This window comes from Phyllostomus discolor, chromosome 3 (assembly GCF_004126475.2).
Source record: "Phyllostomus discolor isolate MPI-MPIP mPhyDis1 chromosome 3, mPhyDis1.pri.v3, whole genome shotgun sequence".
Lineage (NCBI taxonomy): Eukaryota > Metazoa > Chordata > Mammalia > Chiroptera > Phyllostomidae > Phyllostomus > Phyllostomus discolor.
The window spans coordinates 116,349,165-116,355,759 of NC_040905.2; the positions used below are offsets into that span (position 1 = coordinate 116,349,165).

The 6,595-nt window shown below is 47.1% G+C and overlaps 1 non-coding gene across 1 annotated transcript; it reads right to left on the minus strand.

Annotated features, from left to right (window-relative positions):
• Nucleotides 1-5,387: 5,387 nt before the first annotated feature.
• Nucleotides 5,388-5,496, minus strand: LOC114513900. The gene has a single exon (XR_003685886.1). It is a non-coding gene; the product is annotated as a U6 spliceosomal RNA (small nuclear RNA).
• Nucleotides 5,497-6,595: the final 1,099 nt, after the last annotated feature.

Consider the following 6,595-nt stretch of genomic DNA (forward strand, 5'->3'; position numbering starts at 1 on the left):
TCAAATCCAGTGACAGTGAGCATCAGGGCCTCAAGGGACAGGTGGGGTGAGGGGCTATCACTCCAGCCCCCTCCCTGGGCCACAGCCAGATCCCAGGTCCCAGCAGATAGGTGCCAAGGCTTGGGCGGAAGGTCTGAGTGTCAGTCCCACCCAGAGACTGGCCTCTGTGATGACTGACCCTCACCTCTGGGTCCTTTTGATGAAAGAAGGCCCTCAGAGAAGCTTTTTAAGCTTCCTTAAGCTTCTGTAACAAGACCTTATAAGCTCCAGTTTACAGATGAGTAAACTGAGGCCCACAGAGGGAAACTGAGACCAGGTGTTGCAGGGCGTGAGTGACAGTTTTGGCTTTAGACCCTCTCCTGCCTCTGTTGTTTAACACCCTGCTCACCTGGATGCAGTTCTGCCTGTGGCTCTACATGCCAAGCACCCCAACAACTTGGTTGGGCTCTCCAAGCTGGGCACCCAGGTTGGAAAGAAACTAGACTCTTCAAATAAAGCCTGGGGTCACAGGAGCCTACAATTCTGTCTGTCACATTCTCAGCCCAGCCTGTATGAGACCCCCTCCTGCTCTGTTTATATCTCTTTATCCTCTCAGTCTACTCCCCTCCCCTCCCCCATAGGCAACCATGCTAATGTGTATAGGGAACTGGTTCATCTGGTGTGGGAATGTAGCCCACCCCCTTTTGGGAAGGGCCAGTGGGGAGTGAGGTCCCCGCACACAGGAGCCACGCCCATGGATAGGTTCTCCCCGGGGAATCAGGCCTGCATTGTACCTAGGCTGCTATGAGACTTGCTTTTGCTAAAACTCCCTCACCCTGAATTGAGGCAGCAAGTGCTTACTGTAACTTCCTAAGATCTGAGCTAAACCTCCCAAGTACGGAGTGTAACCAGTCCAACCACTCTTCCCCTTGATCTGTAACATCCTTCTCTTTGAAGTAATTAGCAACATTCTTTCCTTTTTTTCTGTAAAAGGTAATCACCTACAGCGAACCTGTGCACAGTAAATGAGGACCATCCTTAATGTAATGTACCCAGAAAAGCAATAAAAGCCTGTGCAGGCAGGGGCTGGGGCCCTCTCTCTCACTTAGAGAGTGGCTGTGCTGTCCCTTTTTCTCCACAGGACTTCTGTAGTCCGTGTGAATTTGTTCACTGTGGCCACAACACACGGATCCTGCCGGCCAGGATCCACATCAAATGTGCTTAATAAATGTTCCTCGCAAAGGGTGTGTTTTCATATATATATATTTTTAAGTCAAACAAAAAATAGCTTGATTTAAAATGTTTAGTTATAACAAACATTTCTTCATAAACACGTCCTTTTTGAAATAGTGCATTTTTGTAGTAAGACGGGAAAGGACATAACATTCGATGGTGTCGTTTCATAGAAGGAAGTGCTGGAGAGAACTGCAACTCACTGGTAGCAATGACTGTCCCCACGTGATGATGGTTCGGGTTATTCATACTTGTTTTTCTGTGTTTTCCCTGGGCTCCCTCGCTGAGCACTTGTTACCAAAACCATGAAGTCCGAGAGGTGGGGGGTGAGCTGAGCTGTGGGCTCCCCCAGAGCGAGCCTGACTCGTCTTTGTGTCTGAGCCAGGGATGCGGGGCCTCCTGGCAGAAGGGGCTTGCAGACCAATCCCAGAGCCCAGGCCTGGGCCTGCTGGAATGACTACAGAGCTGTCCCTTCGTGCTTTCCCCACAGCCACCTCCCAGGCTGCCTCAGGAGAGCGCCAGGGGTGCTCAGAGGAAGATGCGGAGCCTCCACCAACAGCTCTGTCTCTGCACCGAGCCCTAAGATTTGCGATGTGGACAAGTTTCCTCCCCAGCGTGGCCAACACTCAGTGTTCGACTTTTTTTCCTAAGTTTTTATTTTTATTGTATTTTTTCCATTACTATTTAGTCCCCCTTTACCCCCTTACCTTCCACAATCACCCTACTGTTGTCTATGTCCAGGAGTCCTTTTTCCTTTTTGCTCAGTCCCTCAGTGGTATGACTTTTATTTGTTAGTTAGTGGTAATATGTGTAGTGGCACCTGTGTTTATTTGTTGTTGAGGCTGAGCTTGTTCTCACATGATGATTAGAATCTATTTGTTAATTTTCACTAGTCAAATGAGCTCAGCGTGTATTTCTGTGATTTGGTTTATTTATTTTTTAATTTCTTAAAGAGATTTTATTTATTTTCAGAGAGAGGGGAAGGGAGGGAGAAAGAGAGACAAAGAAACATTGATGTGGGAGAGATACTTCGATTGATTGCCTCTCGCATGCCCCCAACTGGGGACCTTGCCCACAACCCAGGTGTGTGCCCTGATTGGGAATCAAACTGGTGACCTTTTAGTTCAGAGGCTGGCACACAATCCATTGGGCTACACCAGGCAGGGCTGGTTTATTTTTTAAATAAATTTTCTGTATACACACACACACATATTTTAAAGATTCTATTTATTTTTAGACAAAGGGGAAGGGAGGAAGAGAGAGGGAGAAAAACATCAATATGTGGTTGCCTCTTGCACGCCCCCAACTTGGGACCTGGCCCGCAACCCAGGCATGAGCCCTGACTGGGAATCGAACTGGTGACCCTTTGGTTTGCAGGCTGGCACTAGATTCACTGAGCCACACCAGCCAGGGCTCACTTTAATTTTATGTGCTGGTGTATTCCAAGCATCCCAAACAGGACTGCCCGGACCATGCACCCTCAAAGTACTTGTTTAGTGAACCAGTGGTCCTTGTGCCTCAACCTAACAGAGTGGGGAGTGTGTCCTGCCTACCCTGCTTCCTGATCCCTGAGCTCAGGGCCAGGAGCACCAGGAGTGAGTGGTGGGCACCTGCCTGATGGTGGACAGGGAGCTGACACCTGTCTGTATGCAGCTCTGACACACTCTGTCTTCACATTAACCAGCACAGATAGGCACTGATTTTTTGGAATGTGAAGGGTCCCTTTGGTCACCTGAGGTCATGGGGAGACAGACCCAGAGGCGAAGAGAGTCTGGCCAGGGTCACAAAGCCCACTGGAGGTGGGGCTAGTGCCTCAGGAGAGAGATTCCTCATACCCAGGCCTTTCCATAGGCCTCTTCCACATGCTGAGTCCAAAGGCCCAGCTCCTGGCAGGCAGCTCCAGGACAGGTAGGCACATGGGACCACACTCCACACCCCACCCCCACACTCTTGGGCAGGAGTCCCTCTGGGTCAGATTCCTCCCTGGAGAAAGGGGACCCATGTCAGTCACCTCCCCTGGGACAGAGTCTGTCTGCAGAGGTGAGAACCCCCTGAATCCAAGTCAGGCAAGCAGCAGGAGCAGCACTGGGCAGGCTTGTGAATGCTTCTAGAAGTTCCAGTCATTCTTCATGGGTTACATTTGGCCACCTCTCCTGTGCCAGGCCAGGTCTAACAGCTGGGGACACCGCAAGAAACAGACAAATGCCTGCTCCCTAGAGCTGATGCTCTGGTGGTGGACATGTGCAGTACAGAATGAGTGCAGCAGGTCAGTACGCCCATGAGAAAGAGAAAGTAGCTCCTCTCACCCACGCTCTCACTGCAAATCCTGTGTTCTATTGAATAAAAACGTTAGAACCTAGACATCAATCTTGACCACCTGTGTCTGTGATGCTTGAGACAAAAAAGAACCCACCCTGGCTGGTGTGGTCAGTGGGTTGAGTACTGGCCCGAGAACCAAGGGGTCACCAGTTCGATTCCCAGTCAGGGCACATGCCTGGGTTGCAGGCCAGGTCCCTGGCTGGGGGCATGTGAGAGGCAACCACACATGATGTTTCTCTCACACATTGATGTTTCTCTCCCTCCTTCTCCCTCTCTCCCTCTCTCTCTAAAAATAAATAAATAAAATCTTAAAAAAAGAGAACCCTGTCCAAACAAGGAAAACATGAACTGTCCAAACCACAGGAATAACCAAGTGTCCTTGTTCCGGCTTATATGAATGACTGCTACTTCTTTACCAATGGCACACTCCAGCCTCCATTTGCTCTTCTCATCTCCTAGATAAGAATGATTAAGGTGCTCAGGCATGGGTTACTCCCACCTCTTGGCAGCATCCAGTCCAGAGCAAACCCTCCTTCTCTGAGTCCACATCACCTAACACGACGCTTAACCTCTCACTCAGATACCCGCGGCTCCCCATGGCGGGTTGTCTCCTCCATGGCAGTGAGTTAACAATAGCAAGCTCGACTGCCTCCAGGAGACTTCCAGGGGGTTCTGACTGGGTGGCTTTGACACCAGAAAGAAAGGAGCAGGAAGGAGCAATAGGTATTGCTGAGAGGGGTTGCAGTTTTAGATAAGGTGGTTGGGGAAGATGTCACTGAGATGGTAGATTTTTTTTAATTTTTAAAATTTATTTTTACAGATAGAAAAAGGGAGGGAGAGAAACATCAATGTGACGGAGAAACATCGATTGGTTGCCTCTCATACCCTCCAGCTGGGGAACCGAGCCTGCAATCCAGGCATGTGCCCTGACCAGGAATCAAACTGGTGACCTTTCACTTTGCGGAATGATGCCCAACCAACTGAGCCACACAGGTCAGGGCTGAGGTGATAAATTTGAGCAGGTATTTGAAGGTGGTAGAAGAATAAATCACGTGGTGTTTGGAGGAAGAGTGTGTGTAGCAAGTAGAGAGGAAGTGGCACATGCAAAGGCCCTGAGAGGGGCCAGTGGCTAGGGTGGAGTGAGCGAGGGTGAGCAGCACTGAGGTCAGAGTTTATCGTTGAAGAGTGATATGTCCCCTCTTCTTTCACCACCTGGATCCAGTAATTATTATTTTAATTATATTTTATTGATTATGTTATTAAAATTGTCCTAATTTTTCCCCATTTGCTCCCCCCACCCACCCAGCAGCCGCCAATCCCCACACCATTGTTCAAGTCCATGGGTCAAGCACATAAGTCCTTTGGCTACTCCCTTTCCTATACTGTAATTTACATCCCCATGGCTGTTCTGTACCTACCTATTTGTACTTCTTAATCCCCTCACCTCTTCACCCATTCCTCCACACCCCCTCCCATCTGTCAGCCATCAAAACACTCTCCATATCCATGGTTCTGTCCCTGTTCTTCTTGTTTGCTTAGTTTTTAAAAAAATTTTTTAAAGATTTTATTTATTTATTTGTAGAGAGAGGGGAAGGGATGGAGAAAGAGAGGGAAAGAAACATCAATGTGTGGTTGCCTCTTGCGTGCCTCGGTGCCCCACACTGGGGAACCTGGCCCACAGCCCAAGCATGTGCCTTAACTGGGAATTGAACCAGAGGACTTTCGGTTTGCAGGCTGGTGCTCAATCCACTGAGCCACACCAGCCAGGGTAGTTTGTTTTTTAGATTCAGTTGCTGATAAATTTGTGTTTATTGCCATTTTTCTGTTTATCATTTCGATCTTCTTTTTCTTAAATGAAAAATATGAAATGCTTCATGCATTTGCGTGTTGTCCTTGCACCAAAGGGCCAAGCTAATCTTCTCTGTATCATTCCAATTTTAGTGTATGTGCTTCCAAAGCGAACACTGGATCCATTAATTGTTATTATTTACTTTGTATACAAAAGGATATATCTGAGTGTGTTTTTTTTTTCCTTTCTGAACAATATGGAAGTGTGCGGTGGGCATCCCGAAGTGTGGTCTCTACATCAACACTCAGAAGTCCATTGTAAATCTAAATGAACTAATGACATTCCTCAGCATTAAATTTCCCCATTCATCCCCAAAGTTTGTTCAAATTGGGATCTGACCCAGGTTCACAGGTAGCATTTAGTTGTCTCTTTATTCTATTATCCCAGAAATTCTCCATTCCACACCCACCTTGCCCTCACATCAATGGCTTTTTGAAGAGTACAGCCAGCTGTCTTGTGGAGTATTCCACATTTTGGATTGGTCTGATGGTTTCATTAAAGAGCCTTTTAGCTGGTTCACTTCTCCGTGCATTTCCTGTACACGGGAAGTCAGATCTACACTTGATCTTAGCCAAAAGGCACAGAAGCTAGAAGTCAGATCTCAGGGATTGATAAGAGTCAGGTTAGTACTTGGCAGTAAAAAGGCAATCCATGGAATGGGAGAAAATATTTTCAAACCATATATGTGATCAAGAACTTGCATCCAGAATACAGAAAGAGCTATCAAAAATCAACAACAAAAGGCAACCCAATTAAAAACTGCACAAAGGACTTGCATAGACTTTCCTCGTGAAACACACACACACACACACACACACACACAATGTTCAACTTCATTGCTCACTAGGGAAATGCAAATCAAAACCACAATGAATTACCACTTCAGACCCAATAGGATGGTAATGATGATGATGATAATAATAATAGTATAAAAGGCAGAATAAGATTTAGCAAGGATGTGGAGAAATTGGAGCTCTCACACTCTACTGCTAGCAATGCAAAATAGGGCAGCCACTTTGAAAAACAGTGTATGGTTCCCAATAGGTTGAACATCATTACCATAAAACCCAGCCATTCTCCTCCCAGGTATATATATCCAAGCTAAATGAACACATACACATGCAGAGAAATCTTGTATAAGAATGTCCTTAGCAGCATGAGTCAGGTAGCCAAAAGATGGAGACAACAGAAAAGTCCAACAGTGAGTGGAAGGAT